This window comes from Leuresthes tenuis, unplaced genomic scaffold (assembly GCF_036924035.1).
Source record: "Leuresthes tenuis unplaced genomic scaffold, fLeuTen1.0.hap1 SCAF_69, whole genome shotgun sequence".
NCBI classification, from domain to species: domain Eukaryota; kingdom Metazoa; phylum Chordata; class Actinopteri; order Atheriniformes; family Atherinopsidae; genus Leuresthes; species Leuresthes tenuis.
Window position 1 is genome coordinate 40,660 of NW_027325423.1, and position 12,859 is coordinate 53,518.

The 12,859-nt window shown below is 42.0% G+C and overlaps 1 pseudogene; it reads right to left on the minus strand.

Moving 5' to 3' along the window:
• Window positions 1–12,061: 12,061 nt before the first annotated feature.
• On the minus strand, window positions 12,062–12,238 carry LOC140286023 (U2 spliceosomal RNA; annotated as a pseudogene).
• Window positions 12,239–12,859: the final 621 nt, after the last annotated feature.

Consider the following 12,859-nt stretch of genomic DNA (forward strand, 5'->3'; position numbering starts at 1 on the left):
CTATAAAATGCGGTGAAAAAAAAGGTGTGATAGAAACCTAAAAGGTGGAGCGGAAGTGTTCGGCTGCAAGAAGGTGTGAATGTCCGTCTATAGTTGGTGAAAAGCAGGAAAAGCAAGGTCTGAATGCCCAATCTTACATCATCAAAAGCGAGATCAGAGGTGTTTGGCGGCAAGAAAACGGGTAAGGTGTGAACGACCAACTAAATATCAACAAAAGTGGGGGCGGAGGTCTTCGGATGCAAGTGGGTGTGAATATCCCACCATACAAGTATGGTGGAGAGGAAGCTGTGAATGTCCGACCATGGTTTGTAAAACGCGGGTAAGACAAGGTGCGAATGTCCGACAATGTATGATCAAAAGAGGGAGCGGAGGTGTTCGGCTGCAAGGTCTGAATTTCCAACCATAATTTGTAAACACCGTTGAAGAAAAGCCTCGAAAGCCCGACTATACACCATCAAAAGCGGGAGCAGAGGTGTTCAGCTGCAAGAAGGTCTGAATGTCCACCAATAATTACTGAAAAATGGGTAAGAAGAGGTGTGAATGCCCAACTATACATCATCAAAAGCAGAAGTGGATGTGTTCGGCCACAAGAAGGTTTGAATGTCCGACCATAGTTTGTAAAAGGCGGGTAAGAAAAGGTTTGAATGCCCGAACATACACAATCAAAAGAGGGAGCGGAGGTGTTTCGCTGCAAGAAGGTGTGAATGTCCGAGCATAGTTTGTAAAAAGCGGGTAAGAAAAGGTTCGAATGCCCGAACATACACCATCAAAAGAGGGAGCGGAGGTGTTCCGCTGTAAGAAGGTGTGAATGTCCAACCATAGTTGGTAAAAAGCGGGTAAGAAAAGGTTAAAATACCCGACTCTACACAATCAATAGCGGGAGCGGAGTTGTTCGGCTAAAAGAAGGTGTGAAAGTCCGACCATGGTTTGTAAAAAGCGGGTAAGAAAAGGTTCGAATGCAAAAATATACACCATCAAAAGCGGAAGCCGAGGTGTTCGGCTGCAAGTAGGTCTGAATGTCCACCCATAATTAATGAAAAGCGGGCAACAAGTAGGTTCGAATGCCCAACCATACATCAACAAAAGCAGGAGTGGATGTGTTTGGCTACAAGAAGGTTTGAATGTCCGAGCATAGTTTGTAAAAAGCGGGTAAGAAAAGGTGCGAATGCCCGACAATGTATGATCAAAAGAGGGAGTGGAGGTTTTCGGCTACAAGAAGGTTTGAATGTCCAACCATAGTTTGTAAAAAGCGGGTAAGAAAAGGTGCGAATGCCCGAAAATACACCATCAAAAGAGGGAGCGGAGGTGTTCCGCTGTAAGATGGTGCGAATGTCCGACCATAGTTGGTAAAAAGCGGGTAAGAAAAGGTTCGAAAGCCCGAATATATACCATCATAAGCGGAAGCGGAGGTGTTCGGCTGCAAGAAGGTGTGAACGTCCGACCAAAGTTTGTAAAAAGCAGTTAAGAAAAGGTTCGAATATCCAACCAAACATAATCAAAAGTGGGAGCAGAGCTGTTCGACTGCAAGTAGGTGTGAATTTCCACTCATAATTCCTGAAAAATGGGTAAGAAAAGGTGCGAATGCCCAACCATACATCATCAAAAGAAGAAGTGGATGTGTTCTGCTACAAGAAGGTTTGAATGTCCGACCATAGCTTGTAAAAAGTGGGTAAGAAAAAGTTCGAATGCTCGAACATACACCATCAAAATTGGGAGCGGAGGTGTTCCGCTGTAAGACGGTGTGAATGTCCGACCATAATTGGTAAAAAGCGGGTAAGAAAAGGTTAAAATACCCGACTGTACACAATCAATAGCGGGAGCGGAGTTGTTCGGCTACAAGAAGGTGTGAAAGTACGACCATGGTTTGTAAAACGCGGGTAAGACAAGGTGCGAATGCCTGACAATGTATGATCAAAAGAGGGAGCGGAGGTGTTCGGCTGCAAGGTCTGAATTTCCAACCATAATTTGTAAACACCGTTGAAGAAAAGCCTCGAAAGCCCGACTATACACCATCAAAAGCGGGAGCAGAGGTGTTCAGCTGCAAGAAGGTCTGAATGTCCACCAATAATTACTGAGAAATGGGTAAGAAAAGGTGTGAATGCCCAACTATACATCATCACAAGCAGAAGTGGATGTGTGCGGCCACAAGAAGGTTTGAATGTCCGACCATAGTTTGTAAAAGGCGGGTAAGAAAAGGTTTAAATGCCCGAACATACACAATCAAAAGAGGGAGCGGAGGTGTTTCGCTGCAAGAAGGTGTGAATGTCCGAGCATAGTTTGTAAAAAGTGGGTAAGAAAAGGTTCGAATGCCAGAACATACACCATCAAAAGAGGGAGCGGAGGTTTTCCGCTGTAAGAAGGTGTGAATGTCCGACCATAGTTGGTAAAAAGCGGGTAAGAAAAGGTTCGAATGCCCGAATATATACCATCAAAAGCGGAAACGGAGGTGTTCGGCTGCAAGAAGGTGTGAACGTCCGACCAAAGTTTGTAAAAAGCAGTTAAGAAAAGGTTCGAATATCCAACCAAACATAATCAAAAGTGGGAGCAGAGCTGTTCGACTGCAAGTAGGTGTGAATGTCCACCCATAATTCCCGAAAAATGGGTAAGAAAAGGTGCGAATGCCCAACCATACATCATCAAAAGAAGAAGTGGATGTGTTCTGCTACAAGAAGGTTTGAAGGTCCGACCATAGTTTGTAAAAAGTGGGTAAGAAAAAGTTTGAATGCCCGAACATACACCATCAAAAGAGGGAGCGGAGGTGTTCCGCTGTAAGACGGTGTGAAAGTCCGACCATAATTGGTAAAAAGCGGGTAAGAAAAGGTTAAAATACCCGACTCTACACAATCAATAGCGGGAGCGGAGTTGTTCGGCTACAAGAAGGTGTGAAAGTCCGACCATGGTTTGTAAAACGCGGGTAAGACAAGGTGCGAATGCCCGACAATGTATGATCAAAAGAGGGAGCGGAGGTGTTCGGCTGCAAGGTCTGAATTTCCAACCAATAATTACTGAAAAATGGGTAATAAAAGGTGTGAATGCCCAACTATACATCATAAAAAGCAGAAGTGGATGTGTTCGGCCACAAGAAGGTTTGAATGTCCGACCATAGTTTGTAAAAAGCGGGTAAGAAAAGGTTCGAATGCCCGAACATACACAATCAAAAGAGGGAGCGGAGGGGTTTCGCTGCAAGAAGGTGTGAATGTCCGAGCATAGTTTGTAAAAAGTGGGTAAGAAAAGGTTCGAATGCCAAAATATACACCATCAAAAACGGAAGCCGAGGTGTTCGGCTGCAAGTAGGTGTGAATGTCAGATCATAATTTGCAAAAAGCTGATGAGAAAGGTGTGAATGACCGACAATAATTACTGAAAAATGTGTTAGAAAAGGTAAGAATGCCGGACTATTCATCATCAAAAGCAGAGAAGAGGTGTTCGGATGCAAGAAGCTGTGAATGTCCAGCCATAATTACTCAAAAACGGGTAAGAAAAGGTAGTATTGCCAGACCATAAATGATCAAAACAGGGAGCGGAGGTGTTCCGCTGTAAGAAGGTGTGAATGTCCGACCATAATTGGTAAAAAGCGGGTAAGAAAAGGTTAAAATACCCGACTGTACACAATCAATAGCGGGAGCGGAGTTGTTTGGCTACTAAAAGGTGTGAAAGTCCGACCATACATCCTCAAAAGCAGAACTGGATGTGTTCGGCTACAAGAAGGTTTGAATGTCCGACCATAGTTTGTAAAAAGCGGGTAAGAAAAGGTTCGAATGCCCAAACATACACCATCAAAAGAGGGAGTGGAGGTGTTCCGCCATAAGAAGGTGTGAATGTCCGACCGTAGTTGGTAAAAAGTTGGTAAGAAAAGGTTAAAATACCCGACTGCACACAATCAATAGCGGGAGCGAATGTGTTCGGCTAAAGGAAGGTGTGAAAGTCCGACCATGTTTTGTAAAAAGCGGGTAAGAAAAGGTGCGAATGCCCGACAATGTATGATCAAAAGAGGGAGCGGAGGTTTTCGGCTAAAAGAAGGTCTGAATGTCCAACCATAATTTGTAAAAACCGGGGAAGAAAAGGCTTGAAAGCCCGACTATACACCATCAAAAGCGGGAGCAGAGGTGTTCAGCTGCAAGAAGGTCTGAATGTCCACCAATAATTACTGAGAAATGGGTAAGAAAAGGTGTGAATGCCCAACTATACATCATCACAAGCAGAAGTGGATGTGTGCGGCCACAAGAAGGTTTGAATGTCCGACCATAGTTTGTAAAAGGCGGGTAAGAAAAGGTTTAAATGCCCGAACATACACAATCAAAAGAGGGAGCGGAGGTGTTTCGCTGCAAGAAGGTGTGAATGTCCGAGCATAGTTTGTAAAAAGTGGGTAAGAAAAGGTTCGAATGCCAGAACATACACCATCAAAAGAGGGAGCGGAGGTTTTCCGCTGTAAGAAGGTGTGAATGTCCGACCATAGTTGGTAAAAAGCGGGTAAGAAAAGGTTCGAATGCCCGAATATATACCATCAAAAGCGGAAACGGAGGTGTTCGGCTGCAAGAAGGTGTGAACGTCCGACCAAAGTTTGTAAAAAGCAGTTAAGAAAAGGTTCGAATATCCAACCAAACATAATCAAAAGTGGGAGCAGAGCTGTTCGACTGCAAGTAGGTGTGAATGTCCACCCATAATTCCCGAAAAATGGGTAAGAAAAGGTGCGAATGCCCAACCATACATCATCAAAAGAAGAAGTGGATGTGTTCTGCTACAAGAAGGTTTGAAGGTCCGACCATAGTTTGTAAAAAGTGGGTAAGAAAAAGTTTGAATGCCCGAACATACACCATCAAAAGAGGGAGCGGAGGTGTTCCGCTGTAAGACGGTGTGAAAGTCCGACCATAATTGGTAAAAAGCGGGTAAGAAAAGGTTAAAATACCCGACTCTACACAATCAATAGCGGGAGCGGAGTTGTTCGGCTACAAGAAGGTGTGAAAGTCCGACCATGGTTTGTAAAACGCGGGTAAGACAAGGTGCGAATGCCCGACAATGTATGATCAAAAGAGGGAGCGGAGGTGTTCGGCTGCAAGGTCTGAATTTCCAACCAATAATTACTGAAAAATGGGTAATAAAAGGTGTGAATGCCCAACTATACATCATAAAAAGCAGAAGTGGATGTGTTCGGCCACAAGAAGGTTTGAATGTCCGACCATAGTTTGTAAAAAGCGGGTAAGAAAAGGTTCGATTGCCCGAACATACACAATCAAAAGAGGGAGCGGAGGGGTTTCGCTGCAAGAAGGTGTGAATGTCCGAGCATAGTTTGTAAAAAGTGGGTAAGAAAAGGTTCGAATGCCAAAATATACACCATCAAAAACGGAAGCCGAGGTGTTCGGCTGCAAGTAGGTGTGAATGTCAGATCATAATTTGCAAAAAGCTGATGAGAAAGGTGTGAATGACCGACAATAATTACTGAAAAATGTGTTAGAAAAGGTAAGAATGCCGGACTATTCATCATCAAAAGCAGAGAAGAGGTGTTCGGATGCAAGAAGCTGTGAATGTCCAGCCATAATTACTCAAAAACGGGTAAGAAAAGGTAGTATTGCCAGACCATAAATGATCAAAACAGGGAGCGGAGGTGTTCCGCTGTAAGAAGGTGTGAATGTCCGACCATAATTGGTAAAAAGCGGGTAAGAAAAGGTTAAAATACCCGACTGTACACAATCAATAGCGGGAGCGGAGTTGTTTGGCTACTAAAAGGTGTGAAAGTCCGACCATACATCCTCAAAAGCAGAACTGGATGTGTTCGGCTACAAGAAGGTTTGAATGTCCGACCATAGTTTGTAAAAAGCGGGTAAGAAAAGGTTCGAATGCCCAAACATACACCATCAAAAGAGGGAGTGGAGGTGTTCCGCCATAAGAAGGTGTGAATGTCCGACCGTAGTTGGTAAAAAGTTGGTAAGAAAAGGTTAAAATACCCGACTGCACACAATCAATAGCGGGAGCGAATGTGTTCGGCTACAAGAAGGTGTGAAAGTCCGACCATGTTTTGTAAAAAGCGGGTAAGAAAAGGTGCGAATGCCCGACAATGTATGATCAAAAGAGGGAGCGGAGGTTTTCGGCTAAAAGAAGGTCTGAATGTCCAACCATAATTTGTAAAAACCGGGGAAGAAAAGGCTTGAAAGCCCGACTATACACCATCAAAAGCGGGAGCAGAGGGGTTCAGCTGCAAGAAGGTCTGAATGTCCATCAATAATTGCTAGAAAACATGAAAGAAAATTTTCGAATATCAAACCGCACATGATCATAAGTGGGAGCGGAGGTGTTTAGCTGCAAGAAGGTGTGAATGTCCACCCATAATTCCTCAAAAATGGGTAAAAAAAAAAGGTGCGAATGCCCAACCATACATCATCAAAAGCAGGACTGAATGTCAGATCATAATTTGCAAAAACCTGATGAGAAATGGTGAGAATGCCCGACTATACACCATCAAATGCGGGAGCGGAAGTGTTCGGCTGTGAGTAGGTGTGAATGTCCGACCATACTTGCTGAAAAATATGACAAAGCAGTTTTCACTTGGTTTGAGTGAAGGATTTCATTTTATATCAAAATCCGAAATTGTGTAGAACTCGTGGAAATAAGTTTATTCTCGGATTCCTAAAGGTTTAGTGTTGTTCTTTGGTATACTGCAAAGTAATACTTTTTATTTTGTTGAAACCGATTCAGACATGGATAAATATCAAGGACAAAGCAGTTTTAACTTGGTTTGAGTGAAGGAATTCATTTTATATCAAAATCCGAAATTGTGTAGAACTCGTGGAAATAAGTTTATTCTCGGATTCCTAAAGGTTTAGTGTTGTTCTTTAGTATACTGCAAAGTAATACTTTCTATTTTTATGAAACCGATTAAGTTAAAACTGCTTTGTCCTTCATATTTATCCATGTCATAATAGCTTTAAACAAAAAAGAACGTTGTACTTTGCAGGATAGGAAAGAACAACTCTAAACCTTTTCAGGAATCCGAGAATAAGCTTCTTATCACCAGTTCTACACAATTTCGGATTTTGATATAAAATGAATTCCTTCACTCAAACCAAGTTAAAACTGCTTTGTCCTTAATATTTATCCATGTCTGAATAGGTTTCAACAAAAAAGAAAGTATTAATTTGCAGTATACCAAAGAACAACACTAAACCTTTAGGAATCCGAGAATAAGCTTCTTATCACCAGTTCTACACAATTTCGGATTTTGATATAAAATGAATTCCTTCACTCAAACCAAGTTAAAACTGCTTTGTCCTTAATATTTATCCATGTCTGAATAGGTTTCAACAAAAAAGAAAGTATTACTTTGCAGTATACCAAAGAACAACACTAAACCTTTAGGAATCCGAGAATAAGCTTCTTATCGCCAGTTCTACACAATTTCGGATTTTGATATAAAATGAATTCCTTCACTCAAACCAAGTTAAAACTGCTTTGTCCTTAATATTTATCCGTGTCTGAATAGGTTTCAACAAAAAAGAAAGTATTACTTTACAGTATACCAAAGAACAACACTAAACCTTTAGGAATCCGAGAATAAGCTTCTTATCACCAGTTCTACACAATTTCGGATTTTGATATAAAATGAATTCCTTCACTCAAACCAAGTTAAAACTGCTTTGTCCTTCATATTTATCCATGTCTGAATAGGTTTCAACAAAAAAGAAAGTATTAATTTGCAGTATACCAAAGAACAACACTAAACCTTTAGGAATCCGAGAATAAGTTTCTTATCACCAGTTCTACACAATTTCGGATTTTGATATAAAATGAATTCCTTCACTCAAACCAAGTTAAAACTGCTTTGTCCTTAATATTTATCCATGTCTGAATAGGTTTCAACAAAAAAGAAAGTATTACTTTGCAGTATACCAAAGAACAACACTAAACCTTTAGGAATCCGAGAATAAGCTTCTTATCGCCAGTTCTACACAATTTCGGATTTTGATATAAAATGAATTCCTTCACTCAAACCAAGTTAAAACTGCTTTGTCCTTAATATTTATCCGTGTCTGAATAGGTTTCAACAAAAAAGAAAATATTACTTTACAGTATACCAAAGAACAACACTAAACCTTTAGGAATCCGAGAATAAGCTTCTTATCACCAGTTCTACACAATTTCGGATTTTGATATAAAATGAATTCCTTCACTCAAACCAAGTTAAAACTGCTTTGTCCTTCATATTTATCCATGTCTGAATGGGTTTCAACAAAATAGAAAGTATTACTTTGCAGTATACCAAAGAACAACACTAAACCTTTAGGAATCCGAGAATAAACTTATTTCCACGAGTTCTACACAATTTCGGATTTTGATATAAAATGAATTCCTTCACTCAAACCAAGTGAAAACTGCTTTGTCATATTTTTTAGCAAGTATGGTCGGACATTCACACCTACTCACAGCCGAACACCTCCGCTCCCGCATTTGATGGTGTATAGTCGGGCATTCTCACCATTTCTCATCAGGTTTTTGCAAATTATGATGACATTCACACCTGCTTTTGATGTTGTATGGTTGGGCATTCGCACCTTTTTTTACCCATTTTTCAGGAATTATGGATGGACATTCACACCATCTTACAGCTGAACACCTCCTCTCCCGCATATGATCATGTGCGGTTTGATATTCGAAAAATTTTCTTTCATGTTTTCTAGCAATTATTGATGGACATTGAGACCTTCTTGCAGCTAACCCCTCTGCTCCCGCTTTTGATGGTGTATAGTTGGGCTTTCGAGCCTTTTCTTCCCCGGTTTTTACAAATTATGGTTGGACATTCAGACCTTCTTGCAGCCGAAAACCTCCGCTCCCTCTTTTGATCATACATTGTCGGGCATTCGCACCTTTTCTTAACCACTTTTTACAAAACATGGTTGGACTTTCACACTTTCTTGTAGCCGAACACATCCCTTCCCGCTATTGATTGTGTACAGTCGGGTATTTTAACCTTTTCTTACCCGCTTTTTACCAACTACGGTCGGACATTCACACTTTCTTATGGCGGAACACCTCCGCTCCCTCTTTTGATGGTGTAGGTTCGGGCATTCGAACCTTTTCTTACCCGCTTTTTACAAACTATGCTCGGACATTCAAACCTTCTTGTAGCCGAACACATCCAGTCCTGCTTTTGATGATGTATGGTTGGGCATTCGCACCTTTTTTTTTTACCCATTTTTGAGGAATTATGGGTGGACATTCACACCTTCTTGCAGCTGAACACCTCCTCTCCCACTTATGATCATGTGCGGTTGGATATTCAAACATTTTTTTTCATGTTTTCTAGCAATTATTGATGGACATTCAGACCTTCTTGCAGCTGAACACCTCCGCTCCCGCTTTTGATGGTGTATAGTCGGGCTTCCGAGCCTTTTCTTCCCCGGTTTTTACAAATTATGGTTGGACATTTAGACCTTCTTGCAGCCGAAAACCTCCGTTCCCTCTTTTGATCATACATTGTCGGGCATTCGCACCTTTTCTTACCCGCTTTTTACAAACCATGGTCGGACTTTCACACCTTTTAGTAGCCAAACAACTCCGCTCCCGCTATTGATTGTGTACAGTCGGGTATTTTAACCTTTTCTTACCCGCTTTTTACCAATTATGGTGGGACATTCACACCTTCTTACAGCGGAACACCTCCGCTCCCTGTTTTGATCATTTATGGTCTGGCAATACTACCTTTTCTTACCCGTTTTTTACAAACTATGCTCGGACATTCACACCTTCTTGCAGTGAAACACCTCCGCTCCCTCTTTTGATGGTGTATGTTCGGGCATTCGAACTTTTTCTTACACGCTTTTTACAAACTATGGTTGGACATTCAAACCTTCTTGTAGCAGAACACATCCACTTCTTCTTTTGATGATGTATGGTTGGGCATTCGCACCTTTTCTTACCCATTTTTCAGGAATTATGGGTGGATATTCACACCTACTTGCAGTCGAACAGCTCTGCTCCCACTTTTGATTATGTTTGGTTGGATATTCGAACCTTTTCTTAACTGCTTTTTACAAACTTTGGTCGGACGTTCACACCTTCTTGCAGCCGAACACCTCCGCTTCCGCTTTTGATGGTATATATTCGGGCATTCGAACCTTTTCTTACCCACTTTTTACCAACTATGGTCGGACATTCACACCGTCTTTCAAGTGTAACAGCTCCGCTCCCTCTTTTGATGGTGTATGTTCGGGCATTCGCACCTTTTCTTACCCGCTTTTTACAAACTATGCTCGGACATTCAAACCTTCTTGTAGCCAAACACATCCACTCCTGCTTTTGTTGATGTATGGTTGGGCATTCGAACCTACTTGTTGCCCGCTTTTCATTAATTATGGGTGGACATTCACACCTTGTCACAGCCAAACACCTCCGCTCCCTGTTTTGATCATGTATGGTTGGACATTCGCACCTTTTCTCACCCGCTTTTTGCAAACTATGGTCGGCCATTCACAGCTTCCTCTCCACCATACTTGTATGGTGGGATATTCACACCCACTTGCATCCGAAGATCTCCGCCCCCACTTTTGTTGATATTTAGTCGGTCATTCACACCTTACCCGTTTTCTTGCAGCCAAACACCTCTGATCTCGCTTTTGATGATGTAAGATTGGGCATTCAGACCTTGCTTTTCCTGCTTTTCACCAACTATAGATGGACATTCACACCTTCTTGCAGCCGAACACTTCCGCTCCACCTTTTAGGTTTCTATCACACCTTTTTTTTCACCGCATTTTATAGATTATGGTTGGAAATTCTCAACCACTCATCCAAAGACCTCTCCTCCCGCTTTTGTTAATATATTTGAACTTTAGTCAGACATTCACACCTACTTGTAGCCGAACACCACCTCTCTAGCTTTTGATGAGGTATGGTCCGGGATTCTTACCGTTTCTAACACATTTTTCAGCAATTATGGTAGGATATTCACACCTTCTTGCAGCTGAACACCTCCTCTCCCACTTATGATCATGTGCGGATTGATTTTCGAAAATTTTCTTTCATGTTTTCTAGCAATTAATTATGGACATTTAGACCTTCTTGCAGCTGAACACCTCCGCTCCCGCTTTTGATCATACATTGTCAGGCATTCGCACCTTGTCTTACCCGCTTTTTACAAACTTTAGTCGAACATTCACACCTTTTTGCAGCCGAACACAGTTTTTTGCAGCCGAATTTGGGCATTCGCACCTTTTCATACCCACTTTTTACCAACTATGGTCGGACATTCACACCGTCTTACAGCGGAACACCTCCGCTCCCTCTTTTGATGGTGTATGTTCGGGCATTCGAACCTTTTCTTACCCGCTTTTTACAAACTATGCTCGGACATTCAAACCTTCTTGTAGCCGAACACATCCACTCCTGCTTTTGATGATGTATGGTATGGCATTCGAACCTACTTGTTGCCCGCTTTTCATTAATTATGGGTGGACATTCACACCTTGTCGCAGCCAAACACCCTGTTTCGATCATGTATGGTTGGACATTCGCACCTTTTCTCACCCGCTTTTTGCAAACTATGGTCGGCCATTCACAGCTTCCTCTCCACCATACTTGTATGGTGGGATATTCACACCCACTTGCATCCGAAGACCTCCGCCCCCACTTTTGTTGATATTTAGTCGGTCATTCGCACCTTACCCGCTTTTGGCAAACTATGGCCTTCTTGCAGCCAAAAACCTCTGATCTCGCTTTTGATGATGTAAGGTTGGGCATTCAGACCTTGCTTCACCTGCTTTTCACCAAATATAGTCGGACATTCACACCTTCTTGCAGCCGAACACTTCCGCTCCACCTTTTAGTTTTCTATGGGGCATTCACACCTTTATTTTCACCGCATTTTATAAAAACACCACAGGAACACCGTATTGAGGCTTTGTTCTGACCGCTCATTCGGTGTCGCGTTTCTTTCAAGCATTTCTCCTGGTTAGCCCGCACTCGGCTCGCTCCCAGAGCCGTGTTAAAGTCTACTTCGCATTCACTCTCTTTTCTCAGCAGACTAAAAGAAACTTCCATCCTGCACCGCTGTTAGCTTTTTCACAAGAGCAGAGGAGAGCGCACCGTTCCCAGCGGCACTGCAGTACCGGGTCGATGCTTGGAGTGAACGGAGCAAGCTCCTTTTTCAACTCCTATTGATACAAATCCATTTAATATGTAGTCCTTGCATAGACATATCACATATTAAACTGATAAGTACAGATGGATTATGTGCAATTAGTAAAGAGAGTAGAGGACGATCTCTCTCGTTGGAAGTCCTTACCTATATCACTTATGGGGAGAGTTACAACCATTAAAATGATGATACTACCAAAAGTTAACAATTTGTTCTCAATGATCCCCATAAAACTATCTGCTACTTGGTTTAAGTCACTAGATTCATGCATCTCCAAATTTCTGTGGAAAAACAAACCACCACGTATTAGTTTAAAAACCCTACAGAAGACCAAGGACAGTGGTGGATTAGATTTACCTCATTTTCAGCACTATTCCTTAGCCAATAGGTTACAATATATATCAAAATGGTTTAAACCTTGTTGTTGTCACAGTTCCCAGAGACGTTGTAATCGTTGAGGATTCTATATTCACCCCCTCATTAGAGGCACGTGTTGCAGATTGATGACACTGAATCTTCTTCTCTGTTCATTGCTGGCATCATTCCCAGCATCGTAAGTGTTCGTGGCATTGTTAGCCTCTTCTTCTGGATCTTGATATCGAGCATCCTTTTGTATTTCTGGTTTGTAAGTCCTCTCTCTTCGTTCACCGGAGTCTTCGTCTCTTTGTCCTTGAGTTTGGTGATTTTTTCTTCTTTTGATGCCTTGACACAGTGTGACAGGTGATACCACATGGG